General features: G+C 36.4%; 1 pseudogene; it reads left to right on the forward strand.

Annotated features, from left to right (window-relative positions):
* Positions 1 to 5,614: 5,614 nt before the first annotated feature.
* Positions 5,615 to 5,714, forward strand: LOC114092406 (U6 spliceosomal RNA; annotated as a pseudogene).
* The last annotated feature ends 1,907 nt before the right edge of the window (positions 5,715 to 7,621 follow it).

Consider the following 7,621-nt stretch of genomic DNA (forward strand, 5'->3'; position numbering starts at 1 on the left):
ATGTGTACCTATAGTTCACTTGTCATACAATAATCACACAAATTGCTCAATAAGCAAATTTGGTCATGTAACACCCAACCTAAAAAAATTTTAATGGCTCATTGTTAGTCACATTTCTCCTCAAAGAAACAGATTCATCCAGTAACCCAATTCTGTTTTCCAATTATTTACTATAAATTAGCAGTATTAGTGTAACATCTAGTTATGGACATTTATTATGTACCAGGTACTAAACTGATTTATATGCTTTGTCCTGTTGAATCCTGATAACCTTTCAAGTAAGTGTTAATATTATAACTATATTATAAATGAGAAAGTTGAAGGTAAAGCTGCACATAGGAAATGTGGAGCTGAGTCTGGATTCCCATGCTCTTTATCCATTTATTATGCTTTTTAGATGAATGTTGGACAATAAGAATCACTTGTGTACAAAAAGAACCTGGGCTGATGCTGGGAATAAAGAAGGGCTTCCAATGAAATATTCAATTTCTGCCAGTAGCTTCTATTTAGTCTGAACAGAAATATGCTAATGAACAATTCATAGGCACTCATTTTTTACTCTAAGGTTATGGTATGCTTTTAAAAAGCAATGGCTCTTAGATGCTACCTGATCCATTGTTAATGAGGTACCTAGTTAAGTTGAAGATAAGAAAACCTATGTATAAGTCTGTTTATGCTGCTAGAGCAAAACACCTCAGTTTAGGAAATTCATAAATAATAGAAATCTCTTATAGTTCTAGCAGGCCCTGGGATCTGATGTGGGCTGCCTTCTGATTCCAAGATGATGCTTTGAACACTGAACTCTGGAGGGGAAGAACATTGTGTCCTTACCTGACAGAAGGCAGAAAGGCAAAAAAAAAAAAAAAAAAAAACGACTGATGGCCTCTATCAAGCCCTGTTTTGAGGGTATATAATACCATTCAGGTGAGGAACCCTTATGGTCTAATCATCTTTTAAAGGCCTCATCTCTCTACACTATAACATTATTAATATATAAATTTCGCAGAGGACACATTCAGACCACAGCATTCCACCTTTGCTCCTCCATTCATGTTTTTCTCTTACAAAATACACTCATTTCATCACAATAGCCCCAAGTCTTAAATCATTCCAGAACCAACTTTAAAACCTAAGTCCAGAGACTTATCTCAATCAGATATGAGTGAAACTCAAGGCATGATTCATCCGGAGGCCAATTTACCTCCAGCTATAAGCCTGTGAAGTCCAACAGTTCATGTAATTCCAAAACACAGTGATGGGACAGTCATCGGATAGATATTTCTATTTCAAAAGGGAGAAACAGAAGAAAAGAGTTACAGGCCTCAAGCAAGTCCAAAACCTAACAGGGAAAACATCATTAAATCTTGCAGCTTGAGAATTATCTTTTTGACTCCATGTCTGCCATCCAGACACTCTGGGGTGGGAGTTGAGTCCCCAAGGCCTCAGGCAGTTCTACCCTCATGGCTTTAGAGACACAGCTCTGATTTCAGCTCTGGGGAACTGAAGTTACATGCCTATAGCTTTCCCAGGGTGTGTTACATGTTGGGTGATATACAGTTCTGGGGTTTGGGGGAAGCCCTGCTTCCACAACTCCATTAAGCATTGCCCTAGTGAGGACTCTCTGCAGTGACCCTATCTTCACAGTTCTGCTGGGAATGGCCCTAGGGAGGATCTCTGGCAACCCCACTCCTATGGCAGTTCTCTACCTGGGCCCTGTGGCTCTATGAAGCATCCTTTGAAATGTAGATAAAGACAGTCTTTCTTTCATACTTCTTTTGTTCTGCATTTCTGTTGAGTTAGTATCACAAGCACACCACCCAAGTTTACAGCCTGTGCCCTATAGAGCAGCAGCTCAAGCTGCAACCTGGGCCCATCTGAGCCACAGCTGGGGAGCACTGCAATAAAATGTAGGGAGCAGAGACCCGAGGCAACACTGGAGAGTGAGCCCCTAGTTCCCATGGGTGTTCTAGGCTTCTCTCTTCAGACAATTCTGTTCTGAAGGCCCTACTACCCTGGGCCTGTGACTGGCATGGTTGCCCCAACAATCTCTAAAATGCTTTTGGCATCACTATCCTATGGTCTTGATGAATAGGACACAGTTTCCTTTTATTGATTTAATCTCTTACCAAATGATAGCTTGTTATACCTTTTGTTTTCTCTCTTGGGCATGCTTATTTTCTAAAATATTTTTTTTATTTGTAAATGAACACACAGTATCTTTATTTATTTTTATGTGGTGCTAAGAATTGAACCCAGTGCCTCACACATGTGAAGCAAGTACTTTACCACTGAGCTATAGCCCCAGCCCTTATTTATTCTTTTAAAAATTAAAAAAAAAATTTAGCTGTAGGTGGACACATCTTTATTTTTTTAATTTTTTTTATGTGGTGCTGAGGATCTAACCCAGTGTCTCACACGTGCCAGGCAAGCACTCTACCACTGAGCCACAAACCCAGCCCATGCTTATTTATTCTTTATGTGGCCAGCCTCAGAGTTTTCCAGATCTTTACATTCTGCTTCTCTTTTAATTATAAATCCATCTTTAAATCATTTCTATTTTCTTGTATTTTACTACAAGTAGTTGAATGAAGCCACACAGCATTCTGGATACTTTGTGGATTTTTTTCCTAAAACATATCCTAGTTCATCCTTCTTAAATTCTGCCTTCTACAAAATCCTAGGACATGCACAAAATGTATCCAAGTTCTTTGCTATTTCATAACATGAATGGCCCTTTTTCCAGTTTCTAATATCTTGTTCTACATTTCCATCTGAGACCTCATCAGAATAATCTTCACTGTCATGACCTCTTAAGTAATCTCTAAGAAGAATGCAGTTTTCCTTATATTTCTTCTCCTGAGTTCTCATCAGAATCACCTTCAGTGTCCCATCCTCATGACTCCATCTTTTCCCAAAAGCCAAACCTACTAATAGTGCTTCATTGGAGAGTGAACTTCAATATGCATTTTGTGGTGACAAAAACTTCAAACCAAAATATAATAATCTTAGAAAAAGAAAGCTGTGTTTTCAATCCAGTGGATAGAGATGAGGGTTTCAACATTCTTACTGAAGTTAAGTTTCGACAGCTAGAGGTTAAGGAAACTACATGGATATTCTACTTTGAGTATCCTTTTTTGATCTTTTCTGTTATGTGATTTTTTTATCTTAAAAAGTCAAATACTTTTAAAAATGGATGCAGAGCTTGATTATTTCCTTTGAGAATATGTTTCTCTAAGTGTGGTCCTGGGATCAGGAGAAGCTTTATCACCCGGGAATGAAAATTCTCAGGCTCCAATCTGAGAATCAGAAACTCTGGTTGCAGAGCCCAGCATTCTCTGTTTTATCAATCCCTCCAGGTAATTTTGAGTGTATGCTATAGCTTGAGACCTGCAGATCCAAGCTGACCTGGGACAAGGATCTATATGTTCTCTTGTTCTGCTATGAGGACAATGGTATTGTGTTAGTGAATAGTTAATGTGATTTGTAGTGGGTGATTGGAAGATGGAACAATGCTCAGAAGAATATGATCTCTCATTTTCGATGCTCAGCTCTCAAGAAACTTATCAATCACCCTTTCCCCCCAAGGACTGAGCAGAAGATAATTTTGTGGTACAACCCTGATGTATGCTAAAATTTGAGAATCCCTATTTTAAGATGTTAGCCAGCAATTCCAATAGCTGCCACAAGGTGGATGGTACAATTGTGATGTTTACCCAGAAAGGGCCAATTAACAATAGAAAAAAAGTAGGAACTCAGGTTCTGACTTTTCTACAAAAATGTTAGTATTAATAAGCTGGATGTGTAGATGTGGAAAGATATCAGATATGTGGTGGGAAAAAGTGAATTGTAGAAAATCATTGTAATGTGATATGATCACATTAAAAAACTTTGCATATTTACTTATGAATAGAAATACAAAGGAAATAATTACCCCTAAGAGTAGCCACCTGGGGGTAATAGGGTTAGATGTGACAGCTACAGTTGTGCCAACCTTATCCATTGATTTGCCTTATGTGGTTCAAAAAATGTGGTTCAAAAATATTACATGGAAAATTCCAGAAATAATTCATCAATTTGAAATTGCACACTGTTCTGAGTAGTGATATGAACTCTTGCACCACACTGGTCCTTCCTGGCCAGGAAGGACATTGTGTATGTCCACACTGTTCTTCACAACCTATCTGTTAGCACTCAGCAGCTGTATCAGATCCATTGTCATGATATTGTTGCACTTGGGATCAAGGGACCTTATTTTACACAATAGTGGCCCCAATGTGCAAGAGCACTGATATTGGCGACTTGATTATGCCAAAAACAAGCCTTAGATGTGCTTCCTGTAAGTGAAAATGTAGATGTTCTCAATTTAGGGGAAAAAAAAAAAAACCTTCATGCTAAGTTTGCTAACATCTACAGTAAGAATGAGAAGGGGGAAAAAAGCATAGTATAAATAGGGTTTTGTGCTATTTCTGCATTCAGGCATTCATTGGGGGTCTAGAAATGTGTCTCCTGCAAATAAGGGGGGACTAGTATATTTTCAAATTTTACTTTATCCACTTTTCCATTTTTGAGTTTGTCATGGTGAATATATATTATTTATAAACTATTTTAATAAACCAGATTTTTGTTGAAGAAGTAATACCCATATAATAAATAATTCAAATAGTACAAAAGGGTAGCCTGTTTTAATAAATGACCCTAAACTTATATTTAAACATTTTAAAATGCTAGTTTATTTTATAAGCAGTAATATTTCATATAAAGCGAGAGAAGGAAAATGCTTCAAAATGCCAAAAGGTGTTGTGGAAATGCAATATCTTAAATTAGAATGAATAAATGAGAAAGAAAAAAAGCAGGACATACATTATATCAACTAGGTTTTCGCTTAGATATGTAATATGCAGAAAACAAAAAGAAATATTACCATGACTTAGGCTGGTCTCTTTATTCATCAACTAGAGTTAATCACCCTAAATAACGCTTTATATTTCTTCTGGTGCTCAAGAAAACCATTTACCATTTTCAGCCACAATGTTTCCAGGCCCTGAAAAGGTCTGGTTTTCTTATTTTCACAGCATCCTGACAAAGGCTGGCAGTTTTCTTCAATGACACTACCTTACCAAAAAATTTTTAGTGGTCAAGTTTTCCCTCCCTCTCCTTTTCTACAGGTTTCAAAAGCTGTTAAGTATTCTCTTCTCCTCTTTCTGGAAACAACTTCCTTTCTCAGTGCTGCTAATTAGATTTGGAGACAAGGGGCAGTTCTTTGCCCACTTTTCTTCTATCTTCAGGGGGGAAAAAGATTTTTGGTTCTGTCCTTCTTCCATTTATTTTTTTCTTAAATGCCTGACCTCAAATCAGTGAAAAGCTTCTTCTGGCAGCCAAGTTACCATCTCATTCACTTAACTTCACTTCTTCTAGATGAATGAATGGCTCATATCCATAGAAAAAGCTTTCATTAACATACTGTTTCAGGTTGAATATTTTACAACCTGCTACAGACTTCTATAAGCCCTACTTTAATGAAGATTGCTTTGAAAACATGCTTTGACCTTTCCCCTGAAAATGTTTTAAAAGACATTTAAATATGACAAGCCAGTTTTAGTTAAAGAATAATGTAGTCCTCTCTTGTGTGGCACATGTTCTAAATTTGGAACAATATGGAGAAGTTTAGAAGAGTAAGGATGACATGTCAATTCACAAAGAAGCTATATATTCTTTTTTTTCCTTACTGGGCTAGAAAGTGTCTGTCCTAAATCAATCAGCTCCCATCATAGGCAGTGGTAAAACACTAAAGATGTATTCCCATTGAAATCAAGAGCAAGATAGAAAAGATCTACTACCACCATTGTAATTAATATTTTTATTCCTTAGACAGTTTAATAAAGCAGGAAACAGAAAGACTGGAAATCAAGAGATACAATTAACATCTACAAATGAGAGAGATATTTTCCTAACCCAGGGGAGTCTAAATGAAGTGCATTTAAAATGCAAGTTTAAAAGTGTACCAGCTTTCCTAAACATTTCAGTAATCAGTTAGAAAACACAGCAGAGAGCCATTTGCTATAACACCAAAAAATGAATAAGGTAAAAATTTTCATATTGTTAATTTCTTCAAAGCAGTTCTAATAAAAATAAATCACAAAGATAGGGGCTGGGAGTGTGTAGGGTATAGTTCAGTAATGGTTTCATTCCCAGGAGGAGGAGGAGGAGGAGGAGGAGGAGGAGGAGGAGGAGGAGGAGGAAGAAGGGAAAATCCCAACTATTTTGTAACTTGATGAAGTAATTTTAAATTTTATCCTGAAGAATACCATAGCCAGGAACAAATATTTTCTGATAAAGAAGACTAATGAGGAGGATTTGCTGTAATAATAAAATCTGGTTCAAAACTATAATATGGTGACTAAAGCAGTATGGTACTGGCACATGGCTTTAAGAAAAACAGATAAATGTACCAAACTGTAAGGCACAAAGTAGTTAAATAGAACTTACTGTGTTTCCCTACAAGTTAAATCATGTGCCATTTTGGACCTGTGTTAGCACAATGATAAAAGGATTTGTGTTGTGGCAGCCGTTACTATTCTGCTGAGTTCCTGGATTATTTTGAACATAACCCTGCCAGATAGAGTCCTTGACAGTCTTCTCGAAGCTCCTAAGGAAAGTTAGTGGGCATGGTTTTCATGGATGAAGGATTTCTTCTAATGTTTCCTTTTCTTTTCTTATGAACATGTATGCAACAAGGATTGAATTGCTTTTTTTGGCACACGGCCTCAAATACTTAGCAGGTTAGCACTACTTCTGGATTTTCCTTTTGTAGATGTCAGGTTAAAACAAAGACATTTCATATTTCTACTCTTTGATCTAAAGAGGATTTTTAAAAGTAATTTCAAAATTCTATTTCCTTGGATGATTACCTCAGTTTGTACATCTATTAATGTAACATCATAACCTTATCATTTGGCAAGATTCATTTTAAAAGCAAAGGATACAAATGAATCTCAATTGCCTATCCTTAGTGCTATACTACAATGTATATGGAACCAAATATATACCTCTTTCTTTCCTTCCTTCTTTCTCTCTCTCATCTCTTTCTTTCTTTTTTTCTTTCTGTGATGCTGGGGATCGAACTCAGGGCCTTGCTCATGCTAGGCAAGTGTTCTACTGTTAAGCTATAACCTCAGTGCTGTATCTTTTAAAAAATTGATTTATAATATATGAAATTATATTTGTTTCTGAGCATCTGTATAGAAAAACAAAATTATTCTCAATTAATAATAACTAGATTGAAGAGAAAATATTTTTTCTCTTTCCACATTTTATTTTGTGTTATAGTTGTATATAATGATGGGATTTGTTGTTACATATTTGTATGTACACACAATATAACAATATAATTAGGCCAATATCATTCTCCAGCACTTCCCCTATCCCTTCCCACTTCCTACCCCCTGGTTCCTTTCCTCTACTGATTTCCCTTTGATTTTCATGAGATCTCCCTGAACTTTCTTATCCTTTGTCTCATTTAGCTTCTATATATGAGAAAAAGCATATGACCCTTGATGTTCTGAGTTGGCTTATTTTACTTAACATAATGGTCTCTAGTTCCATCTATTTTCTTGCAAGTGAC

The sequence above is a fragment of the Marmota flaviventris genome, chromosome X (assembly GCF_047511675.1).
Source record: "Marmota flaviventris isolate mMarFla1 chromosome X, mMarFla1.hap1, whole genome shotgun sequence".
NCBI lineage: Eukaryota > Metazoa > Chordata > Mammalia > Rodentia > Sciuridae > Marmota > Marmota flaviventris.